General features: G+C 39.9%; 1 protein-coding gene across 2 annotated transcripts in view; it reads right to left on the bottom strand.

Moving 5' to 3' along the window:
• Window positions 1-13,241, bottom strand: part of PIK3R1 (phosphoinositide-3-kinase regulatory subunit 1) — a 62,278-nt gene that overhangs the window by 28,221 nt on the left and 20,816 nt on the right. The window lies entirely within an intron of this gene.

The raw sequence follows: 13,241 nt of genomic DNA, 5'->3' as shown, positions 1-13,241 counted from the left end.
GTTTGATGAATTATGATTGATAAACAAAGCTTAATCACTGAAGTAAAAAATGCCAGTTGCCTAAGTGATGGCGATCTCTGTCCAATTAAACTCACCATGGACAAACAGAAAGCAATTCTTAAACACACATACACATAGATGCCTGCATGGATATGTATACATACATACATAGTGCCCCCCACCCATTCTTACAAGACTGAAACTGAACAAAGTGATGAGGATAACTAAATAAAAGAAGAAAAAAAAATAAGAGAAAAATGTGAAAATTTTTGACATAGCAAAAAAAGAAACAAAAATACAACAACTGAGAATGAGAAAGCAGAAAATTTTGGCTGATAATTCACGCTATTTTAGACTACATAATTCCATAAAAATGCAAACAGTTTTATTGTGGTTTAACCCCAGCCGGCAACTAAGTCTCACACAGCTGCTTGCTTGCTTTCCTCTGGTTGGATGGAGGAGAGAATCAGAGGGATAAAAGTGAGAAAATTAATGGGTTGATGTTCAGACAGTTTAACAGGAAAAGCAAAGCCACACACACAAGCAAAGCAAAACAAGGAATTAATTCACTGCTCCCCATGGGCAGGCAGGTGTTCAGCCACTTCCGGAAAGCGGGGCTCCATAATGATGACATGGGAAGACAAATGCCATCACTCTGTATATACCTCACTCCTTCTTCTCCCAGTTTTATTGCTAAGCACAATGCTATATGGTGTGGAATGTTCCTGTGGTCATTTGGGGCCAGCTGGCCTGGCTGTGCCCCCTCCCAGCTCCTTGTGCACCCCCATCCTCCTTGCTGGTGGAGCGAGGTGAGAAGAAGAAAAGGCCTTGACACTGTATAAGCATCACTTCGAAATAACTAAAACATCCCTTTGCTATCAGCACTGTTTCCAGCATGCCAAACACAGCCCCATGCTAGCTACTGTGAAGAAAATTAACTCTACCGCAGCCAAAACTAACACAAATTTAAAACCTGCATGGAAGAGACAGAAGTTCGGAAGTGTAGAAAGATGAGGAGAGATGAAAGACAATATATAAAAATTATTTAGTAAGTAGTAATGAAGTGAAGCGTACTGAGACGCTGAGACACGTCCCTTGCAAAAAGAAGGAAGATGATGGTACCACAATGTTGGAATACTTTTTAGTCCATTCATAAGTGAAGACATTAGAAAAACATCTGTTAGCCATAACAGTTTAACTTAGGGTGCCCAGAAAATAAGCATTCAGGAGTCCCAAAAGAGTTGCCTAAGCAGATCCCTGGCCTGCTGATGCTACTTTTTAATGACTTCTGGAAAATCAGAGCAATTCCTGAGGTCAAAAGAGTTCTAATACCTGACCCACACTATAAAAGGACAAGTAACATGACTACATGCTAGCTACATTATAAGTCATGGGCAAAATAAAGAAAAAACTGACACTAGACTCATATAAAGCAATAAAAGACAGCACTGTATAAGGATTATCTGCACAGCTTTTTAGAGGATAGGTTCCTTCCTTGGTGACACCTTAGTGAGCTGAAAAATGCAAATGAGTAGACATAATAAGTTGTATGGCCAGTCTTTGCGAGCGAAGATTTGGGAAAGGTCTTTACCCTTTGAGCCTGCGCAGTGGATTTTTTAGGTGAGACACAGTGTGCGCTGAACTGAGCCCACCCTTTAATCCCAAGGTTCATCTACTGGGGCCGAGCCAGCTTGGACAGTGGCATCGAGGTCCTCAGGACGTAGGTTTGTTTAGAGTGACCTTCTCTTAGATGGATGGCCTTACAGGGCTGACGAGCTCCATCTGCCCGGGGGAGTTTCCCTGACTGGGAATCGAACTCGGGCCGCAGCGGTGAGAGCGCCACATCCTAACCACTAGACCACCAGGGGTGCCCAGACATAATAAACTCTGACTTAATATAACACTGATTAAAAGCTGAATTCAAAGAAAGCACGTTATATAGGTACAGCTGACCATTGTATCTCCAAGTATAGTTATTAATGCAGAACAAGCTATTCAGGGAAGGCATGGACTTTTCAATTCTTTCCACCTTTAAGTCACTTTCCACCTGGAACACCTCTATTAGCTTAACATCTGCTTCATCAGACACAAGATGGGCCCAAATGAAAAATGCTGCCCTCCAAGCAGCCTCTGCTCAGGCATAATGAATTACAGACCATCTGATTTCTAATTTTCAGATCAAGTAGTTCCTTTCAATCTCAAACTATAAATCGATCTTATGATGTGGGCAAATTTATTGAAAGAATAAATGGAAGATCAGTCATATCAAAGGGTATGCTATGAGAGTGCAGTTCATGGGAAGAAGCACCTTGCAAGGTGAAGACAAGACAATACAGAAAACACTTTGTCTCCATGGGAAATGAGGAATGGGGTGGTGTAGACCCTACATAGGTTAGCTAAACATAAAGTGACTTTTCCTGCAACCTACCTGATGCTCCATGCTTTTCATCTAAACTTTAAGCAGAATTTTAGCTTATAAACTAGGTTTGTATCATAATCTATTACTGAATATCTGTTCATTGATCAATAATACTCTTAATTAAAGTGAAAGGCTTTTGGAAGCTATGCATTTCCCTTTATATTTATGCAAAATCCGTAATATGTCTACAGAATATGTGTATGCAAGGCAAACATCACATTGCTTAAAAAGACAGGTTTCCAATACTTCTCTGTTCCCCTAAAATATGTATTTTAGAAGTTCAGAGAATTTCTGATGTCTCTTCCTCCCTTTATCATATTCCTTTCCAAAACTGGAAACCTGTATCTTCCAAAGACATTGCCGAACTTTAGAAATGATAAGAAATTTAAATGAATGACAATCTATTCCATAAGTAAGCAGTCTGTAAGATACTTGCATATATGACTGAAAACTTGTGATATTCACCTATCTTTTAATACTATGCACGTGTACAAGCTCTACAGCAAAAAGACACAAATAACACACAGACACACAATGACAGGTACAAAACCTGCAGTTACCTTCAGTGACAGAAAAAAACATCTAAGTCACACAGCCATAATGCTCATCAACATAGAAGAAAAACACTCATTTCATCAACATGTAGGCATGAACAAATTAAAATCGCTTAACCTGCCACCTGTTCTAGGATTTCCTACTCATTGTGGCACCTCCACTATAACTAGTGCACAACATCATACTGACTTTTGCTTTAAATTTTCCCACTTCTGCACAGAATAGAAAATTACGTTCATTTAAAGGTGTAAGGCCTCACAAAACACACAAGTTAGAAAAAAAAATAGACTTAACAGTACTCACAGAACCGAAGCCACTTCATAACATTGACACGGAGGACAGCCCAATTTGGAAACAGTGCATTTCAGTTTCAAAATGCTGAGAGGAAATCTCAGGGGCTAAACTGAATAAAACTACACCTAATTGGGGTGGGGGGAGGGCAGGGGGGCAGGGCCGAGAATTTACCCCTAGAGCTAGGATACAAGTTATGCTTAAAGAAGTTATGATTCTAGCTTGGGTGTTCCAAAAGAAAACTCAGCATGCACATTCAGATGTACAAAGGGAAAGGAAAACTTTTCAGACAGGTCACTTTTAGTGAAAGAGAACTGAACAAAAGCTCACATGCAAACTGAATTTAGTACTTGATTCCAAAATAATCTTTTGCTTTGAAGAACACTGTAGGACAGCACAGAGGATTGGAGAACCAAATCCACACCTAAGGATCTAAGGTACTTTGTAGATCCCTTTGCTAAAATCCAGTATTAATTTTTTATTTAAAGCAATAATTTCCCCCAAAATTCCTGTTTTTTTGTTGTTCTTTTTTCTTTTTTAATTCCAGGGTCTCCAAAATATTATGGTTCTGAAAACTATTATATAGCTTTTATGCTTCTTCCCAGGTCTGGTAGTGGGTCTCCAGATAGTAAGGAAGCTTCCAGTGACACTTGACAAAAGCTGGATTTTCCACTAGCTCTATTTTTACCTTGCTGCAGTGAGAACCAATGAGATGAACAACATCAGGGTTCTCTCCAATCTGCAAACTCTTCCTTCTTCTTGATACAGACAGGACTGAATAGCTCTAAGGCAATGGCAATGTGTGGGAGATGAGAGCATACCTTACGTTCAATGGTTGCCAACACAGCTACAAAATGCAAGATGAAACCAGTATACAGCTGCACCTTTTGGAAGGGTTCTCAGTAAAAAGATATACTTTAGACTTAGTATCTGGCAATGACAAGTGGAAATTTAAAGCTACAATTTGGCTTCAGATGCTTCTGAGCCAAATCTTTCATTACTGCTAGATGAATAATGAAATGGAAAAATACATATAATAAAACCCCTTAAAATGTACAATCCACACCATGAAAAGGAGTTTAATTTCTAAATATTTGAAGGAACTATATACTAACATCACTTGAATTTAGCTTTAAGATCTCCATGAATGTTCTTATTTCTCCAGAAACGGCATTAACGTTTTTGCATGTATATTGCATTTGATGACAACACAGCTCTATATAAAAGTCTACTATTTGAGAGCTCAGGTCTTCAGATGTTTATAACTGACTTATGTGCATGCAGATATACTCTTTATGCATGCAACTGTATCCACTAACATTGCGAATTATTATGGATTTACACACATACTTGTTTGAAAATCATGCAATAAGTCGAAACAGGAATGGTTTGACCAGTACTGAAATTACATATATTAAATATAAGCATATTAATTAATGAAGAAGAAAAAATGCGAAGGTAAGGATCATGGTCAAGCAATTGTGACAATACTCCAACAAGATTAGCCAGTAAACTGTGAAGAAACTATAGCTGATCAATCACCTAAAATACTTTTGCCAGTGATACCATCAGTGTAATGCATTACAAGCTGTGGACAGTGGAGGGTTTCCAACAAAGTTCAACGCCCATGCTTGCTACAGAAAATTCTGGAAAACATAGGAGCTTATTTGACTGCAATACAGTTACTTCAGCAGTTACGTACTCTCCTAGGTACGGGAAATGGAATTCAAAAAGTGTTCCACTAGTATCACCTATTTTCCTTGAAACAGAATCAATAAGGATCCATAATGGATGAATTCAAGCACTTGTCAGTTTACAATGTTGAATTCCAGTGAAGATGCATTGGAAACAAAGGCAGTTTGGCAGTTCTGCATAGTAAGCTCTGAGGCATCACCTTTAAGGCAATAGTATCCTATTGAGCAGTCCCCTGTATTCCTCCCATGTGCTGACTGCTAATGACTCCCAGGCCAGAGACAGCAGTGCTTCAGAAGGCTGCATTAGTTACACACCAAAAGCCATGCCTGCAGAAACACAAGTGCAGATGCTGGAAGAGTGGAAAGCACCAGGGGGTACCTCCACCCAGGTGAGGGCACGGCCTGAAGCTTCTCATGGCCCTGTGGTAGCAGGTGGTACAGATGCCAAGCCTCAGCCGACACAGCCCCCTCAGCACCTGCTTTAATCTGCTGGGGAAGAAAGGCCACATGAGCCTCACAACACGTCAGAGAGCGAGCAGAGTCTTACTGACACAAAACTCTTAACTCCTAGTGAGAAGCATTCTGTGGTCCATTGTATGTTTCCTTGTACTCTTAGCAAGTAGCAAGTTCTTGCAAAAAGTTTCAGTAGAACAGTATGAAAGATTAAAAAACCCCAGAACACTAAACTTTATGGAGAAATTTTCAAGAGAGATCTATGCTTTGGGTTCAGTGTCAGACCAACACAGAAGTTAAGTCTGGTATTACAATTAAATACCAGAGAGCAACTTACTCTGAGATTTGAGGACTATAACCTTGCCTTGGCATATGCATTTTCAGATAACCTACTGGTATTTATGAAAAGAACAGTGTATAGAACTGCCCAACTGCCATTAGCAAAACGTTTTCACTGGGCCAAGATGAAAGACAAAAAGGTGAGAATGGAGACAAAGTTAGTGTCACTGTGTGTCTCAGACAAATCAAGGACTGCAATACATTGTAAATTCAGCTGCAACAGTTGGAAAAGAAGAATACCTCTCCTTAGACCCTACTGACCTGAGGTGATTTAGGTTGGCTATAGTTAAATCCTACTAGAGGATGAAAGCACCACTAAAACTGTCAGGAGGAAGAGCAGTTCAGGGCTCAACTACCTTCTCCAGTATTGGTTTTGTTAGAAATATTTTAAAACACAACATGGAAAAATATGAAAGAGATTTAAGCTTCAGTGAATTTGACATATCATTACAAGTGGCTTAATAAGTCTGTCAGCTACTACTTGTCTCTTATGAGATGCAGTCAATCAGGCAGATTTCAGACTCAGAATACCACAGAAGCCTTGGCAGCTAGCAAAAACTAAATCCGGGAGAAATGAAGACAGGTGAAGACTATTGCAGCAGTAGAAAAAAGAATGGTTGGGCCCACCAACGCTATCAGCCTTTGGGCTCACAAGAAGCCCATTTATATGGAGGCAGACAAATGTGTGAGACTTAAGGTTTATTGGAATATGAATGACCCCAGAGCTATGAAAAGGAACAGAGAAATTATGCCCACTGGTGCCCTTACATGACTGGGGCACAACCTGAAAGCTGGATGAAAATTACACCATTTTAAGACCCTTCAATTTAATGCGACCAGCACAGTCTGCTTCTTCCATCGGTCAGTAGGCGACGGGTATGAACTGGAGGAAAAGTTCTCCATTTAGATGCAGATGTTCTGTTAGATCTAAATCACTTAGATCTAGATGTTCTGTTAACAGAACACTGAAGATTTTAGCCACAGAACGAAATACAAATCTGTATTGAAAAAATGGTTTATCACATCTGCTGTCATTCCTCTTTTTACTCCATCTTCAATGGAGAAATACCTGACTAAAACGAAACGGCCTTCCTGGGACATCTCAATTACAACATATAACCCTCATGGACAAACAGTACTCTGGCAATACACTTCCAGACTTCCAATATCTTTGTAAAGCATTCATATTTCTACTGTGATCCTACATCAGTAATACCTAGTGACAAGAACTTATCCAAGGGGCTTATTCCAAAGGATGACAACAGCAGGAGTTCTCAAGAGAGCATGACTTTTTGACTCCAGTCAGTCCCAGTGTATGCCCAAAACACAGAGCCAACGTTTCCAGATTCCTCTGTGTGAGGTTGGTACTGACAAACATAGCCTATGTCATGATTTGAGAGCTCCAAAATCCAATTCCCTAGTCCAAGCCCCCTCCCACATCTCAACTCAGTGTGAGATGTTTTTCCAGACACTACAAGAGACTCAAAATGGGGGAAAGGGAATATATATTACAATGACTGTACAAATAAATACTACGATACATTATATACAATCTTAGCTATCTCTACCATGACATAAAAGTATTTACAATGGATCAAATCTCTTCTCCCCTCCAAATAAAAGTCCAGGAGGGAAGAAGGAAAAGATCTTTTCTACTTTCAGAGCAGCAGTCTCTAAGGCAGCAGGTTCTCTCTGTCTCTCTCTTACATGCAGCAGCTGTAGCTGGATCTCTGCCAATACACACAAGGGGGTATCCAAGCCCCTCGGCCCATCTTCTCCAAGCGAGGGCCTTCTCTTCCATAGGCTGCATAGCAGGTACAAAACTCACTTCACCATGTCATATCATGGGGTGTAAGACCCCCATGAAGGTCCCTTCCTCAGGGGATTCATCCCTGAGTCAGAACGTCTTGGGCAGCTTCCAGTTGAAGGCCTCTACCTCAAGAGTTCTATCAGAGCTTCTGTGCTCTGATCTCAGGCTGCTAGCTTAGCTTGGCAGCAGTGGCAAGGGGGGCCAGGGTCACCCCCTCCACATTCCTTCTCTGAGCTTTTCAGCTCCTTTCTGCAGTGCTGTAGCACTTTAAGACTCTTTCAAGTAAGAGTTCATCATCCTCCTCTCTCTCGGAGGTCTCAGAGGGGTTTGGGGGTTTTTGGCTTCAGTCCTTACCCCAAACTCTGTCTCTGTAGATCTTAGTCTTGCTCTCTCTGCTGCTGGCTCTCTTTCTCTTTCTCTCTCTCCTTCTAGGAGTTCTCTGTGTTGCTGCATGCCTGTTGTTGCTGTTTGGTCTTATCTCCTCTGGCTCTCTGCCACTTTCTTCGTCCACTGCTGTTCTGCTGCCACTTTTCAGTATCTCTTGCTGCGGATCACAGTGGAGAAACATCCCCCGGCTCAGCTACAGATACTTAGCCCAATCTTACACTGTTCAAGTCCCCGCAGCCCCCAAGAGGGGCTCCTGCCCCTTCTCCTCATGGCCTCAGAACATGGCCACCACTCCAACAACAACTATAACTACTACCTTTCTCTTCCGGTCTAAGTGTGATATGTTTATATTTTGCAAAAGCGCTCATGGGTTCAAACTTCCAAGGGGGTCACCACCCCCTGGGGATTTACCATTTTATAACTTCAGGGGGAAAACTGTTTCCCCCCACCACAGCCTATAAACTCAAAAAAGGGCATCTCAAACTGACCTTTATAGAAAAATGTATGAAACATTATAATATATGTGACATTTTACAGAATAAGGCAGTCATTTTTTCAGAAGGACAATTATGCATAATAAGATAGAGTCATTTATAGTCCAATGCACTGAATCTAAGAGGGTGAGAATAAAAACTGAATGTTACTTCATTTTATCCCTGTTGCACATAATATGTCGAAAAGAGACATAAGTTACCTGCATAAATCAATGCTGTAACTGAGACCAGTAAAATATTTTGCCTAGATACTTTCCAGGGTTATCAGCACATGTGTACAAGCAACAATCTGATTGATAAGGTATCATGTGCATGGTTACTATGCAGGAAGTTTTGGGGTGCCAGGAGAACTTACTCCTCTCTTCATCCCCATTCATAAAGTTGTGCCAGCAGCACTCTCAGGCTGAGAAGAACAAGGGGCAACCATGTGAAAAGGGGTGAAACAAGCCCAGGCAAACATAGATTAGTACAAGAAAATAATTCATAAACAAGAGGTGGCAGGACTAGGCAGAACAAAGCTTTGATTTGAAAGTCTTACTTTATAATGTACAAATTCTCCTGAAAGAAATCTGGGATCTTTTTACCCTTCTCTGACACAAAAATGAATACTTGTCCTTGAGCTGCTGTTTTAATCAACTCAGAATTCCTCTAAGACAAAGTAAAATGAAAGCAGGGAGAGAAAGAACACAGAGATGGTGTCTGGCTTGAGGAAAGTTTACTTGCAGAGATAAGCAGCATAGCAAACCCACCAAGCAACAGAGTGTAGAGGACTATATTCCTTCATAACAGGTTAATACTTTCAGCAGTAGCTGCTAATCATGTTTCACACTTATTAATTTAATATTTCATAAAGTCCTCTTTCTATAATTTATTGAAAGAGAAGCAATAATGCCTGTACTGGGAAGGAGTTCTATACATAATATTCTATCAGATTAAACCTCAGTAACTTTATGAACTATGACCTGTCAGACACTTTTTCATCTGCTACTGAACATACTTAGAAATAGAAGCTATAATTAAGACAACACACGTCCTTTGTTGGCTTCATCTGAAGCAGAGATAATTTCTAAAAAGCAGCCTGTAGTTAAGACAGTATTCTGGTTCCCTCTACAGGTGAGCTTTTGCACTACTCCTTTTCAAAACAACTGAATTTTAGGCTTTCAGTGGCTGCAACTATTTAAAACTATTATTAACATAATCAGAAATCATGAACAGAACTGTTCTGAGGAAAATATATTAACTAAGTACAGCCTTCTGCCATGCCACTGTATTATAATGGCATATATAATGCATAAACTATTTTGCAAAATAAACTCCCGCCTCCCAAAAAAACAAGGAAGCGATGGGAAAACCACCTGCTTCTTCAACTGTTCTTTCAAGGAGCTGTGAGATAAACAGTGTAAAATAAGAAATAAGCAGGAATGTAGTAAAAGGTATCTTTCTACTTCTAAGTCAAAGAAGGCATTCAATAAGCTGAGGAGCACAGAGGAGGTTCAGCACAGACACCTTTGGAGCTCTACCCCAAGCAGGCTGGCACTGGGGCTTCAACACTGCTGGCTTTCAGGAAAGGTGTATCTTACCCCTATCACAGGGTCTGAGTCCTGGCACAGCTTGAGGCCGTGCATGCTTTTCTCAGGTGTGGCAGACTGGCAAGGAAATCCTTCTTAGCCCTCACTCTCAGGGATCACTCCAAGCCCTGTGTGACATGCAGAAGCACAGCAGTAGCAGTGTTCTCACATTCCTGATGAGCATCACTTTAAATGGGAGGACAGGTTAATGTCTCTAAATAGAACAAGCCAGCAAGGATCTGAGAGTATGATTCTGAGGGCAGAAAAAATATTCTAGTAAGCCAACGCCTGCTTTTCTTGTCTTGTTGATGTCTGCAGGTTCCCTGCCAGGAGTTTACAGTCAGAGAGATATTAGCAGATGAGAGGTAAACTGTGGTGTAGGGTACCAAGCTACTGCATCACCACAAGCAAAAAAGACGATTACAGAGATGACAGAAAGGGAGGAACAGGACAGGGTCAATTGAGTAAACAGATCAGTACAGTGCAAAACATTGCCTTTTTCATGAAGTGAGGCTTGTTATATTCCCTCCTCCTCCTTCAGGATTGCTGCTCCAGGGCTAGAAAAGAGCTGAGCTCCGCAAGAATTTGAGTTACTCTGCCCAGTTCTCCTCAGAGACACTAACGGACAATTACAGCTTCTGGCAGTGGTTTGACACGAAACTGTACACGGTATCAAGAAGGAAAACATGTAACACTGAATATTCAAGTGTAGTATGGATAACACTGGCGTGAGGATAAACAGCACATTCCATTGGCAGTTGCCTCTGCTGACTTACTTATCAGGTTCCCAGTGCTTCAGTGTTATTCTTGCCATTAAACATCCAGATTTTAATAGCAGTATGTAGAAGTCCTCATTGGAATTGGAACAAAATTTTGACAGATCTCTACAAACAAAAGCTTCCTTACTGGTCTTAACATTAACTAAGCATTCCTTTAGAACTGATGCCAGCTGCCTTCTCACAAACTACCGCATCTTTTCCAAGGATATTAAAGCCATGATTTCTACTAACTTCTGCACTCTAGAATTCTTTTTTAATAAAGCAATGGTGAAACTCTAGTAAAAGTGTAATTTATTTTAAAGTGACTAGATGTAAGTTAATACATTTACATGGTGTTTTTGCTACAGCAACAAAGCTCCCTCTACCTGCTGTCTGCTATACTACACAGACACATGAAATTACATTCTAAGAACATTAAGACCACAAGGTCAAGCACTCAAAAGCTAAGACCACAAAGAACTAAGACTGCATGTGCAATTTCAGCTGATGGTTTCATCTCTTTTACATAATGGTACAGCATTTTTCCCATGAAATTATCCTGTGCATTTCAGTGCACAATGGCCAGTGCTCTCAAGGAACGAAACTCAGCTGAAGAGCTGAGTTATTTATTATCTGAAACATTATCCAGATTGTAGAAGGACACATGGTCATTCAGTAGGTTTATACTCTCCTGTTTATTTTCCTCTTCAAACCTGAATTTTCTATCATCTCAACATGGCTTCTCATGCAAAAATACTTCAGTCCAAAATTTGCTCCTGAGTCTTCCCAGCAAGTGGGAAAGGAAATACATATTTGGTTGTTCCTGGAAACCTTTGACACACAGGAGAGAGGTAGCTGCCTACCTTTTAAGGGAAGAAATACTGAGGTCCATCTCAAGAGGCACTTGAAAATTTTGGTTCTGTACAGGCAGTAGAGAGTCATGGTGACATGATTTCAATGATTTTCATCAGGTAAAACTTCACAGATAGAGTGAGTTCCTGAGCTGGAACTGTTTTTACATAAAAAGCAGTTGCATATATTTTCTTCTGAATAGTCTGGTGCTAACCTACAAAGATTACTAACCTCAATTTCCTTTCCACATAAACATAGTGATGGTTAGAAATGGTGCCCCAGAAGCATCTGCTCTTTATAACCAAGACAGGACTACTGGATGAATGTTCACTGTGAGATACTGGGATTGCTGTAACACTGTTGAGAATTACCTGTCCCATCTGTAAAGAATCCTTGCTCCTTATTGCTATTTCCTTTTTTTTGGTACCATAAAATTTCTTAGGCAAGGCCATTACTGGTTTGTGACAATAACTCCATTTGAAAAGCATATTTAAAACCCCCTCTTTAATTCAATAATCAAAATACATAAAAATTCAGGGTAGTACGTTGTTCTACTCTGAAAGAATGCTTTGATTTGCTACCTTTTTTCTGTAGAGAAATTAATGGGGGGGAAAATGCCAACAAATCTGCCTCAAACTATCCACAGGCAAGCAATCCAGAGGAAAAGAACAGGCTCTTCACTACTTCAAGAAAAAGATAATATGTATTATTGTGCTTGAGAAGTCAAGTTGTTTATATCTAGAAGATTTACATAAAAGAACTGCAGAAGCTGCTGACAGCTCCTTCATCTTTTGGGAATTATGGGAAACATTTGTAAGTACACTGAATGTTGAAAATAATGAGTATATAGCAGTCGCCCAGAAAAAAAAAAGCAAACAATAGCAACAGCTCTCTAGCACCAGGACTTTTATTCAAGAAACTAATGCATTTCATATCAAACATTTTTCCTCCTCTTAAAGAAAAAAAAAAGCTTAGGGCTATAGCTGCAGCAACAAAATACAGCAATGCTGAAAAGTAGTCTTATAAGAAAGTAAAACTGGGTTAATCCATACAGCCATTAAACCATGGGGAGATTTGACACAGACACAGAAACAACATTATTAGGAAAATCCTGGACTGAATCTGCAGAGAGTTAATCCTACCATTCTCTTTAATTTCAATGAAGAAGAAAGCTGTAAGTCTGTATGTAATAACATTTTTTGAGCCATATCATACTCCTTTTGAGACTTCTCTGCATAGCAATGTCAGTGTTATTTTCTAATTGTAATATATTTCATATATAGATGCTATACAAGAAAGGATGTAATGGAATATGAAGTACACGTATCACTGTTTGTTCACACTCCACTGCTAAAGTAACTTTAATCTAGACCTTAGCACTTAAGGTGGTGAATGAATTTCATATACCTTAACAAAGCAGTCAGGGGCTCAACAGGCTGACTAACTAACTGGTAAAGACCTTCATTTGTGCCTAGCACACTGTGTTGCAGAAATTCTTATAGTGCAAAACCTGCTTATAAGAAGTGTATAAAAAAAATTGAAAATAACAACAAATATGGTGCTGATGAAAAACTGGCTATGTTTTCACATCACCGTCTGCAAGCCAAAGATTAACTGAAGT

This window comes from Pseudopipra pipra, chromosome Z (assembly GCF_036250125.1).
Source record: "Pseudopipra pipra isolate bDixPip1 chromosome Z, bDixPip1.hap1, whole genome shotgun sequence".
Classification (NCBI taxonomy): Eukaryota; Metazoa; Chordata; class Aves; order Passeriformes; family Pipridae; genus Pseudopipra; species Pseudopipra pipra.
The sequence above is the reverse complement of the archived record's forward strand: the minus strand, read 5'-3'. Positions and strand labels throughout refer to the sequence as shown.